Here is a 24,785-nt window from a genome sequence, read left to right as displayed (position 1 = left end):
CCTGACACAAGGGTACACATTTTAAGGGGAAGAAAGCTGTGGTAAATTTCCCTCCTCTCATGAGGAAAAAGAGCGGGAATCTCCAGACAAGAGACTGCAGCTTCCCACAAAGAATTCTCAGGCAGTATCCTTTCCCCACTAGGGCCAGGATGTGATGGGAATCTTCCCCCAGGGTGTCACGTTTGCCCAAAAGGTAGCCCTGATTTAACAGCTGTCCTCAGGGATCCTGCAGATAGCGTGCACTTTTTGGTACACTACTCAGACCGGCGATTGTGTCGGCATGGGTTTATAGCGCTGTGGCAGCGTGGACAGGTACCTTATCAGCAGAAATTGAGACCCTAGTATGTATATATATATATATATATATATATATATATATATATATGTAGAGATATATTTATATATTAAAGATGCTGTCTTAAGAGATATATATCATAAAACATGCCCAAAGAGACATGAGTATACTGGGTCCTAGAGGCAAAGCTATGTCGATTTCTGCTTGACGTATCCTGTAGAATATGCAATGGACAGTTCATGCCAACTTAAGTGGCATATGGAAGGCTGAGGATTGTGTGGAGAAGGGTTCTCAGACCTGGTCTCCACAGCTATAGCTGGTAATTCTGATATTTTGCCTTATATTCCTGCACAGCCTAGGAAAGCACGTCATTATCCACTGCAGCCTTTCGAACAAAGAAACAAGAAAGTCCGAGGTGCGTCCTTTCTTGCCAGAGGCGGGGGCAGAGGAAACCAGCTGCACAACACAGCTAGTTCCCAGGAACAGAAGTCCTCCCCGGCCTCTACGAAAATCCAGGCGGAGCTAGGCCCGGTGGGGGCACGCCTCGTAAGTTCAGCCACAAGTGGGTTCACTCCCTGTTAGATCCCTGGGCAATACATATTGTGTCTCAGGGATACAAGCTGGACTTTGAGAAGATGCCTCCTCACTGAAGGCCCTGCCGGCTCTCCCCCCCCCCCCCCGAGAGGGAAACAGGGTTAACTGCAATTCACAAATTGTATCTTCCATAGGTGGTGGTCAAGGGTCCCCTCCTTTAACAAGGAGGGGGTTATTATTCGACCATGTTGTAGTCCCGAAACCAGATGGTTCGGTCAGACCCATATTGAATTTAAAATCCCTGAACATATACTTGAAAAGTTCAAGTTCAAGATGGAATCGCTCAGAGCGGTCATCGCAAGGAAGGGGGATTTTATGGTGTCTCTGGACATAAAGGATGCTTACCTTCATGTCCCCGTTTATCCACCTCATCAGGAGTACCTCAGATTTGTGGTAAAGGATTGTCATTACCAATTCCAGACGTTGCCGTTTGGTCTGTCCACGGCACCGAGAATATTTACCAACGTAATGGCAGTAATGATGGTGCTCCTGCGAAAGCAAGGAGTCACAATTATCCCATACTTGGACGATCTCCTCATAAAGGCGAGGTCCAGAGAGCAGTTGCTGATTAGTGTAGTACGCTCTCGGGAAGTGTTACAACAGCACGGCTGGATTCTGAATATTCCAAAGTCGCAGCTGATTCCTACGACGCGTCTGCCCTTCCTGGGCATGATTCTGGACACAGACCAGAAGAAGGTTTTTCTCCCGACGGAGAAGGCTCAGGAACTCATGACACTGGTCAGAGACCTCTTAAAACCAAAACAGGTGTCGGTGCATCACTGCACGAGAGTCCTGGGAAAGATGGTGGTGTCATACGAGGCCATTCCCTTCGGCAGGTTCCATGCGAGGACCTTTTCAATGGGATCTGTTGGACAAGTGGTCCGGATCGCATCTACAGATGCATCGGCTGATCACCCTATCCCCCAGGGCCAGGGTGTCTCTTCTGTGGTGGCTGCAGAGTACTCAACTTCTCGAGGGCCGCAGATTCGGCATTCAGGACTGGGTCCTGGTGACCACGGATGCAAGCCTCCGAGGGTGGGGGGCAGTCACTCAGGGAAGAAGTTTCCAAGGGCTGTGGTCAAGTCAGGAGACTTGCCTTCACATCAATATCCTGGAATTAAGGGCCATATACAACGCCCTAAGTCAAGCGGAGACCCTGCTTCGCAACCAATCGGTGCTGATTCAATCAGACAATATCACCGCAGTGGCTCATGTAAACCGCCAGGGCGGCACAAGAAGCAGGGTGGCGATGGCAGAAGCCACCAGAATTCTTCGCTGGGCGGAGAATCACGTGCAAGCACTGTCAGCAGTGTTCATTCCGGGAGTGGACAACTGGGAAGCAGACTTCCTCAGCAGGCACGACCTCCACCCGGGAGAGTGGGGACTTTATCAAGAAGTCTTCACACAGATTACAAATCGATGGGAACTGCCACAGGTGGACATTGTCACAACTGAGGGCCTGAGCTGACGGGAGGAAGCCTCAGTTGTAGGGGCTGAGGTGAAACTAAACTTGGGAGGTTTTATCAGACCCCTAGACATGTAAGTACGGTGTAGGAAGATTGCCCGAAGGCGTGACCATGACAACCAGGATTTAAAAGTCAATAAAAGTTTATTAACAGAACTCCATGTATTCACAGCAGTGGTAAATGAATAAAGATATGCAGTAGTTATAATGAAACAGTTCCTGGATCACTATAACTTGGCAAGAGCCACAGGGTACTGGTAGGATACGGTACACTTCTTAATGTCCCAGAGATGGAATGTCCTTACCAGACCGTCCGTAGTAGTGAGAGTAGCCAAGGAACACACCAGCAGATGTATCACTGGAAGCTGGTAACACTGTAGTTGAGGTGACTGCTGTGGATGCTGGATGGGACCAGCCAGGTGTTGAAAACATGGAGTGGATGCTGGATGGAACCAGCCAGGTAGTAGAATGAAGCTAGGGAGCGAAGATATGGGAAATGATGATATACAGGTACCGTTGGTTTGCGGGTACCGATGGTATGTAGGTATCCGCTGGAGAAGCACCGGCACTTTAAGGTAGTTGATCACTGCTGGAAGCTGACCGCTGGAAGCAGATGGATCTGTAGCTGGAAACTGGAGTAGTCATAGAAGACTGCAGAGTCAGGCTGCACCACAAGGTGGTAAGCTGGTGCGGGTCTCTTAGTGGTAACTGGAGACAGGAGCTGGAAACCTGGAACAAAACAACCACAGGAGAGAGAGACTGGAAACAGGGTTTGACAACCAAAGCACTGACGATTTCCTAGTGCAGGCTCAGTCCCTTTATACCCTTAGGAATACCGGGATTGGATGACCAATTAGGCAGACTCCAGCGGAGCTATGGATTGGAGGTCAGGATCATGTGACTGAAACTAAGATGGCTGCGCCCATACCGGCCAGTGGAGGGAAACCTTGTTTGTAACACCACATGGAGATTCCTCTGTAATGGCGGCGGTAACACAGAGAACGCCGACTTGCGTCTCAACCTTCAGCTCGGACGGCCGCGGCCGCAGTAGGTGAGGAGTGCCACATACCTTGTAATACATTGAGAATATGGAGATGATGCCCGAGGCCCCGCAGGCAGGTGACGCCTGTCACAACTGAGGGCCTGAGCTGACGGGAGGCAGCCTCAGTTGTAGGGGCTGAGATGTACCGGAACCTGGGAGGTTGTATCAGACCCCTGGACATGTAAGTAACATGGATAATAACTGCCCGAAGGCGTGACCACGACAACTTGGATAAAAGTCAATGATGTTTATTATGACAACTCCGCAACACAGCAGCAGTAAAAGAAAACGTAAAAGTCAGCAAAGAATAAATACAGTTCCTGGGTACTACAGGATGGCAGGAGCCACAGGGCACTGGTAGTGTGAGATAGTTCTTATGATCTTCTAGATGGAAAGTCCTTACCAGGCCCGACTGTAGCAATGGAGATAACCCAGGATTGTGCCAGCTGGTGTTCCAGGAAAAGCTGGGTTGCTGAAGATAAAACAGCTGCTGTGGATACTGGCTGGAACCAGACTGTTGTTAGCACGGAGTGGATACTGGCTGGAACCAGTTAAATAATAAATGAACTTGGGAGCGATGAAATATGAACTGAAATGTAGAACTTGAGAGCGGAGAAATAATAATACCGGTGGAGAGTGGTAAAGTGTAGAAAGGACACCGGCCCTTTAAGGGAAGCTGTACTCTGCTGGAAGCTGAGCTGGAAGCAGGTAATGTTGTAGCTGGAAACAGATGAATCCACAATGGATTGGAGAGTCAGGCTACACCGCAGGTGGAATGCTGGTGCGGGTCTCTATGGTGGAAGTCTTGAGACAGGAGCTGGAACCTGGAAGACAATCACAGGAGAGAGACAAACAGGAACTAGGTTTGACAACCAAAGCACTGACGCCTTCCTTGCTCAGGCACAGTGTATTTATACCTGCAGCAAGGAAGGGATTGGCTTGGCAATTATGCAGATTAAAAATACTGACAACAGATTGGAGGAAATGATCAGCTGACAGAATCCAAGATGGCTGCGCCCATGCAGACACTTGGAGGGAAGTTTGGTTTGTAATCCATGTGGTAATGAAAACAGTAATGGCGGCGCCGGCCACTGGAGACAGGAGACGCCAGGCTGACAAGTGCACATCCAACCACGCGGACACAGCGGAGGCCGCGGCTGACGTAATCGCCACTCTGACACTCTGCATGCAGAAGCTCAGGGACGGCGGCGGAGGCCGCGGGAGACGCCATGCCAGATGTAATAAGGCGTTACTGTGACAGCGTCTCAGAGAGACAGGAGAGGATGCAGGAATGTGAACATTAGGATAACAGATGGGATCCGGTCCTGGAGCGCTGAGCCAGCCTTAGGAGGCATCTGATGGGTAAGAAATGGCGTCCAGATACCCGGATCGTGACAGCACCCCCCCCTTTAGGAGTGGCCCCAGGACACTTCTTTGGCTTTTGAGGAAACTTGGAATGGAATCTCCGGACCAAGGCAGGAGCATGGACATCAGAAGCATTGGTCCATGAACGTTCCTCAGGACCATAACCCTTCCAGTCAATAAGATATTGTAGTTGACCGTAACGGTGACGTGAGTCCAGGATCTTGGCCACTTCATACTCAACGCCTCGTTGAGTTTGGACTTTCGGAGTTGGAGGAAGTGAGGAATGAAACCGATTCAAGATCAGCGGTTTCAACAGGGAAACATGGAATGTCCTGGGTATTTTTAAGAAGGGAGGCAACTGGAGTCTGTAAGCAACAGGATTGATGACTTGTTCAATCTTGAAAGGACCGATATAGCGAGGTGCAAACTTCATACTGGGAACTCTTAACCTCAAATTCTTCGTGGATAACCATACCCGATCACCCACCTTGAGAGCAGGAACTGCTCGACGCTTCTTATCCGCAAACTTCTTGTACCTGAACGATGCCTTGAGCAGAGCTGATCGTACGCTCTTCCAGATATTGGCAAACTGATGCAAGGTGATATCCACTGCGGGAACAGAAGTTGCTGGAAGCGGTTGGAACTCAGGGACTTTAGGATGGAATCCAAAGTTAGTGAAGAATGGTGTTGAAGCAGATGAAGAATGATACTGGTTGTTATGACAGAACTCGGCCCAGGGAAGTAATTGAACCCAGTCATCTTGAGAGGAGGACACATAGATGCGGAGGAAGGCCTCCAAGTCCTGATTCACCCTCTCGGTTTGACCATTGGTCTGAGGATGGTAAGCCGTGGAAAACTTTAGCTTGACTTGGAGGACTTGACATAAACTTCGCCAGAATTTGGCTGTGAATTGAACTCCTCGATCTGATATAATTTCTTCAGGAAGACCGTGGAGTCGGAAGATCTCTTGTATGAATACTTGAGCCAACTTGGAAGCTGACGGAAGACCGGTGAGAGGAATGAAGTGTGCCATCTTGGTGAACCGGTCAACTACCACCCAGATGGTATTGAACTTGTTGCACATGGGTAAGTCTGTAATGAAATCCATCGACAAGTGGGTCCATGGTCGACGGGGAACGGATAGTGGAACCAGTTGCCCCGCAGGCGACTGGCGGGATACTTTATGTTGGGCACACTTTGGGCAAGATGCAATAAACTCCAAGACGTCCTTTTTCAGAGTTGGCCACCAATAGGACCTAGAGATAAACTCCAGGGTTTTTTGGATACCTGTATGTCCGGCAAAATGGGAAGCATGGGCCCAATGCATGAGCTTCTTCCTTAGCATCGGCTTCACAAAACTTTTCCCTGATGGGGGCGTAGAGTCCATCCCTACCGTGGAGAATGCCAACGGATTTATAATAGGATGCTTGTCTGAAGACTCTGACTCATTTTCTTGCTCCCATGAGCGGGAAAGGGCATCGGCCTTGCGATTCTGAGAGCCCGGACAGAACTGGAGTTTAAAGTCGAACCTGGAAAAGAAAAGTGCCCATCTGGCCTGACGAGGGTTGAGACATTGTGCGCCCTTCAGGTATAAAAGGTTCTTGTGGTCTGTAAGTATGGTGATTGAATGAGAAGCTCCCTCCAACAGATACCTCCACTCTTCTAGAGCGAGCTTGATAGCTAGCAACTCCTGGTCGCCAATGGCATAGTTGCGCTCAGCTGGGGAGAACTTCCGGGAGAAGAAACTGCAAGGGTGTAAATGGCCATCTTTAGCCCTCTGAGATAACACCGCTCCTACTCCAACGGAGGAGGCATCCACCTCTAAGATGAAAGGAGAGTCGATGTCAGGCTGTTTCAGAACAGGCGCAGAGATGAACCTTTGTTTTAAAAGATGAAATGCTTGCATGGCTTCTTCAGACCACTTGGACGGGTTAGCACCCTTCTTAGTGAAAGCAGTAATAGGCGCCACAATGGTGGAAAAGTCTCGTATAAACTTTCGGTAATAGTTGGCGAACCCTAAGAACCTCTGGACCCCTTTGAGGGTTAAGGGTACCGGCCAATTTTGGATTGCTTGTAGTTTCTCAGGATCCATCTCTAGTCCGGAACCGGACACAATGTACCCTAGAAACGGAATGGACTTGACTTCAAAGACGCATTTTTCTAATTTGCAATAGAGATGATTGACACGGAGACGGGACAGAACCTCTTTAACCCAAAAACGATGTTCCTCTAAATCGTTGGCAAAAATGAGGATATCGTCTAGATAGACCACGACATGACGGTATAGAATGTCTCTGAAGATCTCATTGACAAAATGCTGGAAGACAGCTGGAGCATTGCTCAATCCGAAGGGCATGACGAGGTACTCATAATGTCCGTCACGGGTGTTAAAGGCGGTCTTCCACTCGTCACCCTCACGGATCCGGATGAGATTGTATGCACCTCGCAAGTCCAGCTTTGTAAAGATGGTAGCTCCGCTAACTCTGTCAAAGAGCTCAGTAATCAGGGGTAAAGGATAACGGTTCTTGATGGTAATGTCGTTCAAACCTCTGTAGTCGATGCACGGCCGCAGACCACCATCTTTCTTTTTTACAAAAAAGAAGCCTGCGCCGGCTGGAGAAGAAGAAGGTCGAATGAACCCCTTTGCTAGGTTCTCTTTAATATATTCCTCCATAGAATGCGTCTCAGGCAGAGACAACGGATAAGTTCGGCCTCGAGGTGGAACCTTCCCTGGAACGAGATCAATCGGACAGTCCCATTCTCTATGAGGAGGAAGGATATCAGCAGAAGCTTTACTGAACACATCCGTGAAATCTTGATATGGAGGAGGTGGAACATCAGACGACCTGGGGGAGGAAGAACAGACAGGCAATACTTTAAACAAACATGTCTCAGCACAGGAGGAACCCCATGCCAGGATTTGCGTAGTCGTCCAATCAATTGTAGGATTGTGAAGACGGAGCCATGGAAGGCCCAGGACCACAGGATGTGTGGCTCTTGGAATCACTAAAAAAGAAATAAGTTCGGAATGAAGAACTCCCACTCTCAGACGAACTGGTAGAGTCCTTAAAGAAATAACTGCATCAAAAATTTTGCTGCCATCCACGGCAGTTAAAGAAATGGACGAAGGAAGTCTCTCGGTGGGTAGGGACCACCGTTTAACATAGGCTTCGGTAATAAAGTTCCCAGCTGCTCCGGAATCAAGGAGGGCAATGACGTTCCGATAACGTTGAGCAACTTGAAGCGAGACTGGGAGATTACAATCTTGAGGAGATGGAGAGGAGATCATTACTCCTAGCCGGCCCTCTCCTTGGCGAGCTAGGATTTGGAGTTTCCCGGACGTTTGGGACAGGCATTAATGGTGTGAGACGGAGCTGCACAATAGAGACAGAGAAACTCGGAGAGACGTCTTCGGCGCTCAGCAGGAGTTAAACGGGAATGGTCAAGTTGCATGGGCTCATCTTTAGATGGTGACAGTTGACGAGGAGGAGGAGCAGAAGATTTTGGAGCAGATGATCTTCCACGCTCAGTTGCTCTCTCTCTGAAACGTAAATCAACTTTCGTGCAGAGTGAGATTAGCTCATCTAATTTAGAAGGTAAGTCTCTGGTAGCTAACTCATCTTTAATACGCTCAGATAAGCCATGCCAGAATGCAGCATACAGGGCCTCGTCGTTCCATGCCAGTTCGGATGCCAGGATCTGGAACTGTATCAGATATTGTCCTACAGTACGTGACCCCTGGCGTAAACGGAGAATCTCGGATGAAGCTGAGGTTACCCGGCCTGGCTCGTCGAAGATGCGCCTGAATGTTGACACGAAGGCAGTGTAGGAAGATAGCAGGGTGTCGGACCTCTCCCATAACGGTGATGCCCAATCAAGGGCTGAGCCACTGAGAAGAGAAATAATGTAGGCAATTTTTGTACGGTCACTGGGAAAATTGCCAGGTTGTAGCTCAAACTGAATCTCACACTGGTTGAGAAATCCCCTGCAGAATCTTGGAGATCCGTCAAATTTTGCTGGCGTTGGAAGATGAAGACGTGGAGCAGAAATGGGTAAGGTGGGTGGGGTTATAGCTGGAGTCACTGTGGTTGACGCACCAGACGCGCCTGATCCACGGAGAGTTGTCTGAATCCCATCCAGCCGAGTAGAGAGATCCTGGAGACAGCGGATGATGTGGCCCTGTGCAGCCTCCTGATGTTCTAGTCGGGCTGCCAGTTCTTGCATCGGCCTGGCCGCTTGATCCTGGTCTCCGGCTGGATTCATTAGGTCAGTGCTTACTGTCACAACTGAGGGCCTGAGCTGACGGGAGGCAGCCTCAGTTGTAGGGGCTGAGATGTACCGGAACCTGGGAGGTTGTATCAGACCCCTGGACATGTAAGTAACATGGATAATAACTGCCCGAAGGCGTGACCACGACAACTTGGATAAAAGTCAATGATGTTTATTATGACAACTCCGCAACACAGCAGCAGTAAAAGAAAACGTAAAAGTCAGCAAAGAATAAATACAGTTCCTGGGTACTACAGGATGGCAGGAGCCACAGGGCACTGGTAGTGTGAGATAGTTCTTATGATCTTCTAGATGGAAAGTCCTTACCAGGCCCGACTGTAGCAATGGAGATAACCCAGGATTGTGCCAGCTGGTGTTCCAGGAAAAGCTGGGTTGCTGAAGATAAAACAGCTGCTGTGGATACTGGCTGGAACCAGACTGTTGTTAGCACGGAGTGGATACTGGCTGGAACCAGTTAAATAATAAATGAACTTGGGAGCGATGAAATATGAACTGAAATGTAGAACTTGAGAGCGGAGAAATAATAATACCGGTGGAGAGTGGTAAAGTGTAGAAAGGACACCGGCCCTTTAAGGGAAGCTGTACTCTGCTGGAAGCTGAGCTGGAAGCAGGTAATGTTGTAGCTGGAAACAGATGAATCCACAATGGATTGGAGAGTCAGGCTACACCGCAGGTGGAATGCTGGTGCGGGTCTCTATGGTGGAAGTCTTGAGACAGGAGCTGGAACCTGGAAGACAATCACAGGAGAGAGACAAACAGGAACTAGGTTTGACAACCAAAGCACTGACGCCTTCCTTGCTCAGGCACAGTGTATTTATACCTGCAGCAAGGAAGGGATTGGCTTGGCAATTATGCAGATTAAAAATACTGACAACAGATTGGAGGAAATGATCAGCTGACAGAATCCAAGATGGCTGCGCCCATGCAGACACTTGGAGGGAAGTTTGGTTTGTAATCCATGTGGTAATGAAAACAGTAATGGCGGCGCCGGCCACTGGAGACAGGAGACGCCAGGCTGACAAGTGCACATCCAACCACGCGGACACAGCGGAGGCCGCGGCTGACGTAATCGCCACTCTGATACTCTGCATGCAGAAGCTCAGGGACGGCGGCGGAGGCTGCGGGAGACGCCATGCCAGATGTAATAAGGCGTTACTGTGACAGCGTCTCAGAGAGACAGGAGAGGATGCAGGAATGTGAACATTAGGATAACAGATGGGATCCGGTCCTGGAGCGCTGAGCCAGCCTTAGGAGGCATCTGATGGGTAAGAAATGGCGTCCAGATACCCGGATCGTGACAACGCCATGCCAGTCGCCCGGGCATTAGAAAGGCAATATCCACGGATCAGCAGAGATGAGACATGACGTATGGATGCTAGCCATATAGCAGGGAACCGGGCCTAGGACGCTGGGACAACCTTAGGAGACACCTGAAAGGTAAATAATGGCGTCCAGATACCCGGATCGTGACAGACATGATGGCATTCCGCCTCAACAAAAAGCTACAAAGGTATTGCGCCAGACTTCCTCAGCAGGCACGACCTCCACCCGGGAGAGTGGGGACTTCATCCAGAAGTCTTCCAGCTGATTGTAAATCGTTGGGAAAGGCCACAGGTGGACATGATGGCGTCCCGCCTCAACAAAAAGCTAAAAAGATATTGTGCCAGGTCAAGGGACCCTCAGGCGATAGCTGTGGACGCTCTAGTGACACCGTGGGTGTTCCAGTCGGTTTATGTGTTTCCTCCTCTTCCTCTCATACCCAAGGTGCTGAGAATCGTAAGAAAAAGAGGAGTGAGAACAATACTCATTGTTCCAGATTGGCCAAGAAGGACTTGGTATCCGGAACTGCAAGAAATGCTCAGAGGACCCATGGCCTCTGCCTCTCAGACAGGTTCTGTTGCAACAGGGGCCCTGTCTGTTCCAAGACTTACCGCGGCTGCGTTTGACGGCATGGCGGTTGAACGCCGGATCCTAGCGGAGAAAGGCATTCCGGATGAAGTTATTCCTACGCTGATAAAGGCTAGGAAAGACGTGACAGCAAAACATTATCACCGTATATGGTGAAAATATGTTGCTTGGTGTGAGGCCAGGAAGGCCCCTACAGAGGAATTCCAGCTGGGCCGTTTCCTTCACTTCCTACAGTCGGGAGTGACTATGGGCTTAAAATTAGGGTCCATCAAGGTCCAGATTTCGGCCCTATCCATTTTCTTTCAAAAGGAACTGGCTTCTCTTCCTGAAGTTCAGACGTTTGTAAAGGGAGTGCTGCATATTCAGCCCCCTTTTGTGCCACCAGTGGCACCTTGGGATCTTAACGTGGTGTTGAGTTTCCTGAAATCTCACTGGTTTGAGCCACTTAAGACTGTGGAGTTAAAATATCTCACATGGAAGGTGGTCATGCTATTGGCCTTAGCTTCGGCTCGGCGTGTGTCAGAATTGGCGGCTTTGTCATATAAAAGCCCCTATCTGGTTTTCCATATGGACAGGGCAGAATTACGGACTCGTCCGCAATTTCTGCCGAAGGTGGTGTCATCTTTTCATTTGAACCAACCTATTGTGGTGCCTGTGGCTACTCGTGACTTGGAGGATTCCAAATTACTAGATGTAGTCAGGGCTTTGAAGATTTATGTAGCCAAAACGGCTGGAGTCAGGAAAACTGACTCGCTGTTTATCCTGTATGCATCCAACAAGCTGGGTGCTCCTGCTTCAAAGCAAACTATTGCTCGCTGGATCTGTAACACGATTCAGCAGGCTCATTCTGCGGCTGGATTGCCGCCTCCAAAATCAGTAAAAGCCCATTCCACAAGGAAGGTGGGCTCTTCTTGGGCGGCTGCCCGAGGGGTCTCGGCATTACAGCTTTGCCGAGCAGCTACTTGGTCGGGTTCAAACACTTTTGCAAAATTCTACAAGTTTGATACCCTGGCTGAGGAGGACCTTGTGTTTGCTCATTCGGTGCTGCAGAGTCATCCGCACTCTCCCGCCCGTTTGTGAGCTTTGGTATAATCCCCATGGTCCTTACGGAGTCCCCAGCATCCACTAGGACGTTAGAGAAAATAAGATTTTACTCACCGGTAAATCTATTTCTCGTAGTCCGTAGTGGATGCTGGGCGCCCGTCCCAAGTGCGGACTTCTTCTGCAATACTTGTGTATAGTTATTGCTTAAATAAGGGTTATGTTATGTTTGCATCAGGTTGTCTGATGCTCTGTTATTGTTCATACTGTTAACTGGGTAAGTGTATCACGAGTTATACGTTGTGATTGGTGTGGCTGGTATGAGTCTTACCCTGGATTCCAAAATCCTTTCCTTGTACTGTCAGCTCTTCCGGGCACAGTTTCCTTAACTGAGGTCTGGAGGAGGGACATAGAGGGAGGAGCCAGTGCACACCAGTAGACCTAATTCTTTCTTAGAGTGCCCTGTCTCCTGCGGAGCCCGTCTATTCCCCATGGTCCTTACGGAGTCCCCAGCATCCACTACGGACTACGAGAAATAGATTTACCGGTGAGTAAAATCTTATTTTATATATATATATATATAAAATAAGAATTTACTCACCGGTAATTCTATTTCTCGTAGTCCGTAGTGGATGCTGGGAACTCCGTAAGGACCATGGGGAATAGACGGGCTCCGCAGGAGACTGGGCACTCTAAGAAAGAATTAGGACTACTGGTGTGCACTGGCTCCTCCCTCTATGCCCCTCCTCCAGACCTCAGTTAGGGAAACTGTGCCCGGAAGAGCTGACACTACAAGGAAAGGATTTGGAATCCCGGGTAAGACTCATACCAGCCACACCAATCACACCGTACAACTCATGATAACTATACCCAGTTAACAGTAGGGATGAGCGGGTTCGGTTCCTCGGAATCCGAACCCGCCCGAACTTCAGTTTTTTTTTCACGGGGCCGAGCGACTCGGATCTTCCCGCCTTGCTCGGTTAACCCGAGCGCGCCCGAACGTCATCATCCCGCTGTCGGATTCTCGCGAGGCTCGGATTCTATCGCGAGACTCGGATTCTATATAAGGAGCCGCGCGTCGCCGCCATTTTCACACGTGCATTGAGATTCATAGGGAGAGGACGTGGCTGGCGTCCTCTCCGTTTATAGAGAAGAGAGTGAGACAGTAGAGAGAGACACAGTAGTAATTTTGGGGAGCATTAGGAGGAGTACTAGTAGTTACTTGCTGAAGTGATAGATAGTGTGACTGTATTATCTGACTTGTGGGGGAGACACTGACAGTGGGGAGCAGTTAGAGTCTGAGAGCAGGACTCAGGAGTACATATAACGTACAGTGCACACTTTTGCTGCCAGAGTGCCACACTGCCATTGTGACCACACTGACCACCAGTATAATATATATTGTGATTGTCTGCTTAGGAGTACTACTTGCAAGTTGCTGATAGTGTGACCAGTGACCTGACCACCAGTTTAAAAATCACCACCAGTGAGTTTAATATATATATATATATAATTGTATATAATATATATATAATATTGTATACCACCTACCCGTGTTTTTTTTTTTTCTTTCTTCTTTATACATACTACTATAGTAGCTTACTGTAGCAGTCTGCGGTGCTGCTGAGCTGACAGTGTCCAGCAGGTCCGTCATCAGTCATTACATAATAAATATATCTACCTGTCCGGCTGCAGTACTAGTGATATTATATATATATATATTGATTTCATCTCATTATCATCCAGTCTATATTAGCAGCAGACACAGTACGGTAGTCCACTGCTGTAGCTACCTCTGTGTCGGCAGTCGCTCGTCCATCCATAATTGTATACCACCTACCCGTGTTTTTTTTTTTTTTCTTCCTTCTTTATACATACTACTATAGTAGCTTACTGTAGCAGTCTGCGGTGCTGCTGAGCTGACAGTGTCCAGCAGGTCCGTCATCAGTCATTACATAATAAATATATCTACCTGTCCGGCTGCAGTACTAGTGATATTATATATATATATATATATATTGATTTCATCTCATTATCATCCAGTCTATATTAGCAGCAGACACAGTACGGTAGTCCACGGCTGTAGCTACCTCTGTGTCGGCAGTCGCTCGTCCATCCATAATTGTATACCACCTACCCGTGGTTTTTTTTTTCTTCTTTATACATACTACTATAGTAGCTTACTGTAGCAGTCTGCGGTGCTGCTGAGCTGACAGTGTCCAGCAGGTCCGTCATCAGTCATTACATAATAAATATATCTACCTGTCCGGCTGCAGTACTAGTGATATTATATATATATATATATTGATTTCATCTCATTATCATCCAGTCTATATTAGCAGCAGACACAGTACGGTAGTCCACGGCTGTAGCTACCTCTGTGTCGGCAGTCGCTCGTCCATCCATAATTGTATACCACCTACCCGTGGTTTTTTTTTTTCTTTCTTCTTTATACATACTACTATAGTAGCTTACTGTAGCAGTCTGCGGTGCTGCTGAGCTGACAGTGTCCAGCAGGTCCGTCATCAGTCATTACATAATAAATATATCTACCTGTCCGGCTGCAGTACTAGTGATATTATATATATATATATTGATTTCATCTCATTATCATCCAGTCTATATTAGCAGCAGACACAGTACGGTAGTCCACGGCTGTAGCTACCTCTGTGTCGGCAGTCGCTCGTCCATCCATAATTGTATACCACCTACCCGTGGTTTTTTTTTTTTTTTCTTCTTTATACATACTACTATAGTAGCTTACTGTAGCAGTCTGCGGTGCTGCTGAGCTGACAGTGTCCAGCAGGTCCGTCATCAGTCATTACATAATAAATATATCTACCTGTCCGGCTGCAGTACTAGTGATATTATATATATATATATATATATATTGATTTCATCTCATTATCATCCAGTCTATATTAGCAGCAGACACAGTACGGTAGTCCACGGCTGTAGCTACCTCTGTGTCGGCAGTCGCTCGTCCATCCATAATTGTATACCACCTACCCGTGGTTTTTTTTTTTCTTTCTTCTTTATACATACTACTATAGTAGCTTACTGTAGCAGTCTGCGGTGCTGCTGAGCTGACAGTGTCCAGCAGGTCCGTCATCAGTCATTACATAATAAATATATCTACCTGTCCGGCTGCAGTACTAGTGATATTATATATATATATATATATATATATATATTGATTTCATCTCATTATCATCCAGTCTATATTAGCAGCAGACACAGTACGGTAGTCCACGGCTGTAGCTACCTCTGTGTCGGCAGTCGCTCGTCCATCCATAATTGTATACCACCTACCCGTGGTTTTTTTTTTTTCTTTCTTCTTTATACATACTACTATAGTAGCTTACTGTAGCAGTCTGCGGTGCTGCTGAGCTGACAGTGTCCAGCAGGTCCGTCATCAGTCATTACATAATAAATATATCTACCTGTCCGGCTGCAGTACTAGTGTGATATAATATATATTGATTTCATCTCATTATCATCCAGTCTATATTAGCAGCAGACATAGTACGGTAGTCCACGGCTGTAGCTACCTCTGTGTCGGCAGTCGCTCGTCCATCCATAATTGTATACCACCTACCCGTGGTATTTTTTTTCTTTCTTCTTTATACATACTACTATAGTAGCTTACTGTAGCAGTCTGCGGTGCTGCTGAGCTGACAGTGTCCAGCAGGTCCGTCATCAGTCATTACATAATAAATATATCTACCTGTCCGGCTGCAGTACTAGTGTGATATAATATATATTGATTTCATCTCATTATCATCCAGTCTATATTAGCAGCAGACACAGTACGGTAGTCCACGGCTGTAGCTACCTCTGTGTCTTTTAGTTGTGCCTATTAAAATATGGAGAACAAAAATGTTGAGGTTCCAAAATTAGGGAAAGATCAAGATCCACTTCCACCTCGTGCTGAAGCTGCTGCCACTAGTCATGGCCGAGACGATGAAATGCCAGCAACGTCGTCTGCCAAGGCCGATGCCCAATGTCATAGTACAGAGCATGTAAAATCCAAAACACCAAATATCAGTAAAAAAAGAACTCCAAAACCTAAAATAAAATTGTCGGAGGAGAAGCGTAAACTTGCCAATATGCCATTTACCACACGGAGTGGCAAGGAACGGCTGAGGCCCTGGCCTATGTTCATGGCTAGTGGTTCAGCTTCACATGAGGATGGAAGCACTCAGCCTCTCGCTAGAAAAATGAAAAGACTCAAGCTGGCAAAAGCACCGCAAAGAACTGTGCGTTCTTCGAAATCCCAAATCCACAAGGAGAGTCCAATTGTGTCGGTTGCGATGCCTGACCTTCCCAACACTGGACGTGAAGAGCATGTGCCTTCCACCATTTGCACGCCCCCTGCAGGTGCTGGAAGGAGCACCCGCAGTCCAGTTCCTGATAGTCAGATTGAAGATGTCAGTGTTGAAGTACACCAGGATGAGGAGGATATGGGTGTTGCTGGCGCTGGGGAGGAAATTGACAAGGAGGATTCTGATGGTGAGGTGGTTTGTTTAAGTCAGGCACCCGGGGAGACACCTGTTGTCCGTGGGAGGAATAGGGCCGTTGACATGCCTGGTGAAAATACCAAAAAAATCAGCTCTTCGGTGTGGAAGTATTTCACCAGAAATGCGGACAACATTTGTCAAGCCGTGTGTTGCCTTTGTCAAGCTGTAATAAGTAGGGGTAAGGACGTTAACCACCTCGGAACATCCTCCCTTATACGTCACCTGCAGCGCATTCATAATAAGTCAGTGACAAGTTCAAAAACTTTGGGCGACAGCGGAAGCAGTCCACTGACCAGTAAATCCCTTCCTCTTGTAACCAAGCTCACGCAAACCACCCCACCAACTCCCTCAGTGTCAATTTCCTCCTTCCCCAGGAATGCCAATAGTCCTGCAGGCCATGTCACTGGCAATTCTGACGAGTCCTCTCCTGCCTGGGATTCCTCTGATGCATCCTTGCGTGTAACGCCTACTGCTGCTGGCGCTGCTGTTGTTGCTGCTGGGAGTCGATGGTCATCCCAGAGGGGAAGTCGTAAGCCCACTTTTACTACTTCCACCAAGCAATTGACTGTCCAACAGTCCTTTGCGAGGAAGATGAAATATCACAGCAGTCATCCTGTTGCAAAGCGGATAACTGAGGCCTTGACAACTATGTTGGTGTTAGACGTGCGTCCGGTATCCGCCGTTAGTTCACAGGGAACTAGACAATTTCTTGAGGTAGTGTGCCCCCGTTACCAAATACCATCTAGGTTCCACTTCTCTAGGCAGGCGATACCGAGAATGTACACGGACGTCAGAAAAAGACTCACCAGTGTCCTAAAAAATGCAGTTGTACCCAATGTCCACTTAACCACGGACATGTGGACAAGTGGAGCAGGGCAGGGTCAGGACTATATGACTGTGACAGCCCACTGGGTAGATGTATGGACTCCCGCCGCAAGAACAGCAGCGGCGGCACCAGTAGCAGCATCTCGCAAACGCCAACTCTTTCCTAGGCAGGCTACGCTTTGTATCACCGGTTTCCAGAATACGCACACAGCTGAAAACCTCTTACGGCAACTGAGGAAGATCATCGCGGAATGGCTTACCCCAATTGGACTCTCCTGTGGATTTGTGGCATCGGACAACGCCAGCAATATTGTGTGTGCATTAAATATGGGCAAATTCCAGCACGTCCCATGTTTTGCACATACCTTGAATTTGGTGGTGCAGAATTTTTTTAAAAACGACAGGGGCATGCAAGAGATGCTGTCGGTGGCCAGAAGAATTGCGGGACACTTTCGGCGTACAGGCACCACGTACAGAAGACTGGAGCACCACCAAAAACGCCTGAACCTGCCCTGCCATCATCTGAAGCAAGAAGTGGTAACGAGGTGGAATTCAACCCTCTTGCTTCAGAGGTTGGAGGAGCAGCAAAAGGCCATTCAAGCCTATACAATTGAGCACGATATAGGAGGTGGAATGTACCTGTCTCAAGCGCAGTGGAGAATGATTTCAACGTTGTGCAAGGTTCTGCAACCTTTTGAACTTGCCACACGTGAAGTCAGTTCAGACACTGCCAGCCTGAGTCAGGTCATTCCCCTCATCAGGCTTTTGCAGAAAAAGCTGGAGGCATTGAAGGAGGAGCTAAAAGGGAGCGATTCCGCTAGGCATGTGGGACTTGTGGATGGAGCCCTTAATTCGCTTAACAAGGATTCACGGGTGGTCAATCTGTTGAAATCAGAGCACTACATTTTGGCCACCGTGCTCGATCCTAGATTTAAAACCTACCTTGGATCTCTCTTTCCGGCAGACACAAGTCTGCTGGGGTTCAAAGACCTGCTGGTGACAAAATTGTCAAGTCAAGCGGAACGCGACCTGTCAACATCTCCTCCTTCACATTCTCCCGCAAATGGGGGTGCGAGGAAAAGGCTCAGAATTCCGAGCCCACCCGCTGGCGGTGATGCAGGGCAGTCTGGAGCGACTGCTGATGCTGACATCTGGTCCGGACTGAAGGACCTGACAACGATTACGGACATGTCGTCTACTGTCACTGCATATGATTTTCTCACCATTGAAAGAATAGTGGAGGATTATATGAGTGACCGCATCCAAGTAGGCACGTCAGACAGTCCGTACTTATACTGGCAGGAAAAAGAGGCAATTTGGAGGCCCTTGCACAAACTGGCTTTATTCTACCTAAGTTGCCCTCCCACAAGTGTGTACTCCGAAAGAGTGTTTAGTGCCGCCGCTCACCTTGTCAGCAATCTGCGTACGAGGTTACTTCCAGAAAATGTGGAGAAGATGATGTTCATTAAAATGAATTATAATCAATTCCTCCGTGGAGACATTGACCAGCAGCAATTGCCTCCACAAAGTGCACAGGGAGCTGAGATGGTGGATTCCAGTGGGGACGAATTGATAATCTGTGAGGAGCGGGATGTACACGGTGATATATCGGAGGATGATGATGAGGTGGACATCTTGCCTCTGTAGAGCCAGTTTGTGCAAGGAGAGATTAATTGCTTCTTTTTCGGTGGGGGTCCAAACCAACCCGTCATTTCAGTCACAGTCGTGTGGCAGACCCTGTCACTGAAATGATGGGTTGGTTAAATTGTGCATGTCCTGTTTATACAACATAAGGGTGGGTGGGAGGGCCCAAGGACAATTCCATCTTGCACCTCTTTTTTCTTTCATTTTTCTTTGCGTCATGTGCTGTTTGGGGAGTGTTTTTTGGAAGGGCCATCCTGCGTGACACTGCAGTGCCACTCCTAGATGGGCCAGGTGTTTGTGTCGGCCACTAGGGTCGCTTATCTTACTCACACAGCTACCTCATTGCGCCTCTTTTTTTCTTCTTTGCGTCATGTGCTGTTTGGGGAGTGTTTTTTGGAAGGGCCATCCTGCGTGACACTGCAGTGCCACTCCTAGATGGGCCAGGTGTTTGTGTCGGCCACTAGGGTCGCTTAGCTTACTCACACAGCTACCTCATTGCGCCTCTTTTTTTCTTCTTTGCGTCATGTGCTGTTTGGGGAGTGTTTTTTGAAAGGGCCATCCTGCGTGACACTGCAGTGCCACTCCTAGATGGGCCAGGTGTTTGTGTCGGCCACTAGGGTCGCTTAGCTTACTCACACAGCTACCTCATTGCGCCTCTTTTTTTCTTCTTTGCGTCATGTGCTGTTTGGGGAGTGTTTTTTGGAAGGGCCATCCTGCGTGACACTGCAGTGCCACTCCTAGATGGGCCAGGTGTTTGTGTCGGCCACTAGGGTCACTTATCTTACTCACACAGCTACCTCATTGCGCCTCTTTTTTTCTTCTTTGCGTCATGTGCTGTTTGGGGAGTGTTTTTTGGAAGGGCCATCCTGCGTGACACTGCAGTGCCACTCCTAGATGGGCCAGGTGTTTGTGTCGGCCACTAGGGTCGCTTAGCTTACTCACACAGCTACCTCATTGCGCCTCTTTTTTTCTTTGCGTCATGTGCTGTTTGGGGAGTGTTTTTTGGAAGGGCCATCCTGCGTGACACTGCAGTGCCACTCCTAGATGGGCCAGGTGTTTGTGTCGGCCACTAGGGTCGCTTAGCTTAGTCATCCAGCGACCTCGGTGCAAATTTTAGGACTAAAAATAATATTGTGAGGTGTGAGGCATTCAGAATAGACTGAAAATGAGTGGAAATTATGGTTTTTGAGGTTAATAATACTTTGGGATCAAAATGACCCCCAAATTCTATGATTTAAGCTGTTTTTTAGGGTTTTTTGAAAAAAACACCCGAATCCAAAACACACCCGAATCCGACAAAAAAAATTCGGTGAGGTTTTGCCAAAACGCGGTCGAACCCAAAACACGGCCGCGGAACCGAACCCAAAACCAAAACACAAAACCCGAAAAATTTCTAGTGCACATCCCTAGTTAACAGTATGAATAACAATTGAACCTCACTGAACAGATGGCTCATAACAATAACCCTTTAGTTAAGCAATAACTATATACAAGTATTGCAGACAATCCGCACTTGGGACGGGCGCCCAGCATCCACTACGGACTACGAGAAATAGAATTACCGGTGAGTAAATTCTTATTTTCTCTGACGTCCTAGTGGATGCTGGGAACTCCGTAAGGACCATGGGGATTATACCAAAGCTCCCAAACGGGCGGGAGAGTGCGGATGACTCTGCAGCACCGAATGAGCAAACTCAAGGTCCTCCTCGGCCAGGGTATCAAACTTGTAGAATTTTGCAAACGTGTTTGATCCCGACCAGGTAGCAGCTCGGCAAAGTTGTAAAGCCGAGACCCCTCGGGCAGCCGCCCAAGAAGAGCCCACCTTCCTCGTGGAATGGGTTTTTACTGATTTAGGATGCGGCAGTCCAGCCGCAGAATGTGCAAGTTGAATCGTGGAGCAGATCCAGCGAGCAATAGTCTGCTTAGAAGCAGGAGCACCCAGCTTGTTGGGTGCATGCAGGATAAACAGCGAGTCAGTCTTTCTGACTCTAGCCGTCCTGGAAACATAGATTTTCAGGGCCCGGACTACGTCCAGCAACTTGGAAGCCTCCAAGTCCCGAATAGCTGCAGGCACCACAATAGGTTGGTTCAAATGAAACGCTGATACCACCTTAGGGAGAAATTGGGGACGAGTCCTCAATTCTGCTCTGTCCATATGGAAGATCAGATAGGGGCTTTTACAGGACAAAGCCGCCAATTCTGACACCCGCCTAGCCGAAGCCAAGGCCAAAAGCATGACCACCTTCCACGTGAGATATTTTAATTCCACTGTCTGAAGTGGCTCAAACCAATGTGATTTTAGGAAATCCAACACAACGTTGAGATCCCAAGGTGCCACTGGGGGCACAAAAGGGGGCTGAATATGCAGCACTCCCTTAACAAACGTCTGAACTTCAGGCAGTGAAGCCAGTTCTTTTTAAAAGAAAATAGACAGGGCTGAAATCTGGACTTTAATGGATCCCAATTTTAGGCCCATAGTCACTCCTGACTGTAGGAAGTGCAGAAATCGACCCAGCTGAAATTCTTCTGTTGGGGCCTTCATAGCCTTACACCAAGCAACATATTTTCGCCATATGCGGTGATAATGTTTTGCTGTCACATCCTTCCTTGCTTTTATCAGCGTAGGAATGACTTCAACCGGAATGCCCTTTTCCATCAGGATCCGGCGTTCAACCGCCATGCCGTCAAACGCAGCCGCGGTAAGTCTTGGAACAGACAGGGCCCCTGCTGTAGAAGGTCCTGTCTGAGAGGCAGAGGCCAAGGGTCCTCTGAGATAATTTCTTGTAGTTCCGGGTACCAAGTCCTTCTTGGCCAATCCGGAACGATGAGTATAGTTCTTACTCCTCTCTTTCTTATTATCCTCAGCACCTTTGGTATGAGAGGAAGAGGAGGGAACACATAAGCCGACTGGTACACCCACGGTGTCACTAGAGCATCCACAGCTATCGCCTGAGGGTCCCTTGACCTGGCACAATATCTTTTTAGCTTTTTGTTGAGGCGGGACGCCATCATGTCCACCTGTGGCCTTTCCCAACGATTTACAATCAGCTGGAAGACTTCTGGATGAAGTCCCCACTCTCCCGGGTGGAGGTCGTGCCTGCTGAGGAAGTCTGCTTCCCAGTTGTCCACTCCCGGAATGAACACTGCTGACAGTGCTATCACGTGATTTTCCGCCCATCGGAGAATCCTTGTGGCTTCTGCCATCGCCATCCTGCTTCTTGTGCCGCCCTGTCGGTTTACATGGGCGACCGCCGTGATGTTGTCTGACTGAATGAGCACCGGCTGGTTTTGAAGCAGGGGTCTTGCCTGACTTAGGGCATTGTAAATGCGTATGGAAGCCTCCTGACTCGACCATTGTCCCTGGAAGTTTCTTCCCTGAGTGACTGCCCCCCAACCTCGGAGGCTTGCATCCGTGGTCACCAGGACCCAGTCCTGTATGCCGAATCTGCGGCCCTCGAGAAGATGAGCACTCTGCAGCCACCACAGCAGAGACACCCTGGCCCTCGGGGACAGGGTGATCAGCCGATGCATCTGAAGATGCGATCCGGACCACTTGTCTAACAGATCCCACTGAAAGATCCTTGCATGGAACCTGCCGAATGGAATTGCCTCGTAAGAAGCTACCATCTTTCCCAGGACTCGCGTGCAGTGATGCACCGACACCTGTTTTGGTTTCAGGAGGTCTCTGACCAGAGATGACAACTCCTTGGCCTTCTCCTCCGGGAGAAACACCTTCTTCTGTTCTGTGTCCAGAATCATACCCAGGAACAGCAGCCCCGTCGTAGGAACCAGCTGCGACTTTGGAATATTCAGAATCCAGCCGTGCTGTTGTAGCACTTCCTGAGATAGTGCTACTCCGACCAACAACTGCTCCCTCGACCTCGCCTTTATAAGGAGATCGTCCAAGTACGGGATAATTATAACTCCCTTCTTTCGAAGGAGTATCATCATTTCGGCCATTACTTTGGTAAATACCCTCGGTGCCGTGGACAGACCAAACGGCAACGTCTGGAATTGGTAATGGCAGTCCTGTACCACAAAACGGAGGTACACCTGGTGAGGTGGGTAAATGGGGACATGTAGGTAAGCATCCTTGATGTCCAGTGATACCATGTAATCCCCCTCTTCCAGGCTTGCAATAACCGCCCTGAGCGATTCCATTTTGAACTTGAACTTCCTTATATAAGTGTTCAAGGATTTCAAATTTAGAATGGGTCTCACCGAACCGTCTGGTTTCGGTACCACAAACATTGTGGAATAGTAACCCCGTCGCTGTTGAAGGAGGGGAACTTTTATTATCACCTGCTGGAGGTACAGCTTGTGAATTGCCGCCAGCACTACCTCCCTGTCCTGGGGAGTAGCTGGCAAGGCTGATTTGAGGTAACGGCGAGGGGGAGACGTCTCGAATTCCAGCTTGTATCCCTGAGATACCACTTGTAGAACCCAGGGATCCACCTGTGAGCGAACCCACCGGTCGCTGAAGTTCCGGAGACGGGCCCCCACCGCACCTGGCTCCACCAGTGGAGCCCCAGCGTCATGCGGTGGATTTAGTGGAAGCAGGGGAGGATTTTTGTTCTTGGGAACTGGCTGTATGGTGCAGCTTTTTCCCTCTACCCCTGCATCTGGGCAGAAAGGACACGCCTTTAACCCGCTTGCCTTTCTGGGGCCGAAAGGACTGTACCTGATAATACGGTGCTTTCTTAGGCTGTGAGGGAACCTGAGGTAAAAATGTCGACTTCCCAGCTGTTGCTGTGGAAACGAGGTCCGAGAGACCATCCCCAAACAATTCCTCACCCTTGTAAGGCAAAACCTCCATGTGCCTTTTAGAATCCGCATCACCTGTCCACTGCCGAGTCCATAATACTCTCCTGGCAGAAATGGACATTGCATTAATTCTAGATGCCAGCAGGCAAATATCCCTCTGTGCATTTCTCATAGATAAGACTACGTCTTTAATATGCTCTATGGTTAGCAATATAGTGTCCTTGTCAAGGGAATCAATGTTATCAGACAGGGAATCAGACCACGCTGCTGCAGCACTGCACATCCATGCTGAAGCAATAGCAGGTCTCAGTATAGTACCTGAGTGTGTATATACAGACTTCAGGATAGCCTCCTGCTTTCTGTCCGCAGGCTCCTTTAAGGCGGCCGTATCCTGAGACGGCAGTGCCACCTTTTTTGACAAGCGTGTGAGCGCTTTATCCACCCTCGGGGATGTCTCCCAACGTAACCTGTCCTCTGGCGGGAAAGGGTACGCCATCAGTAACTTTTTAGAAATCACTAGTTTCTTATCGGGGGAAGCCCACGCTTCTTCACACACTTCATTCAACTCATCTGATGGGGGAAAAACCACTGGTTGCTTTTTCTCCCCAAACATAATACCCTTTTTAGTGGTACCTGGGTTAATGTCAGAAATGTGCAACACATTTTTTATTGCCGTAATCATGCAACGGATGCCCCTTGTGGATTGTGTATATGTCTCATCCTCGTCGACACTGGAGTCAGACTCCGTGTCGACATCTGTGTCTGCCATCTGAGGTAGCGGGCGTTTTTGAGCCCCTGGTGGCCTTTGAGACGCCTGGGCAGGCACTGGCTGAGAAGCCGGCTGTCCCACAGCTGTTATGTCATCGAACCTTTTATGTAAGGAGTTGACACTGTCGTGTAAAACCTTCCACATATCCATCCACTCTGGTGTCGACCCCGCAGGGGGTGACATCACATTTATCGGCACCTGCTCCGCCTCCACATAAGCCTCCTCATCAAACATGTCGACACAGCCGTACCCACACACCGCAC

The sequence above is a fragment of the Pseudophryne corroboree genome, chromosome 9, assembly GCF_028390025.1.
Source record: "Pseudophryne corroboree isolate aPseCor3 chromosome 9, aPseCor3.hap2, whole genome shotgun sequence".
In the NCBI taxonomy this organism is placed as follows: domain Eukaryota; kingdom Metazoa; phylum Chordata; class Amphibia; order Anura; family Myobatrachidae; genus Pseudophryne; species Pseudophryne corroboree.
The sequence above is the reverse complement of the archived record's forward strand: the minus strand, read 5'-3'. Positions refer to the sequence as shown.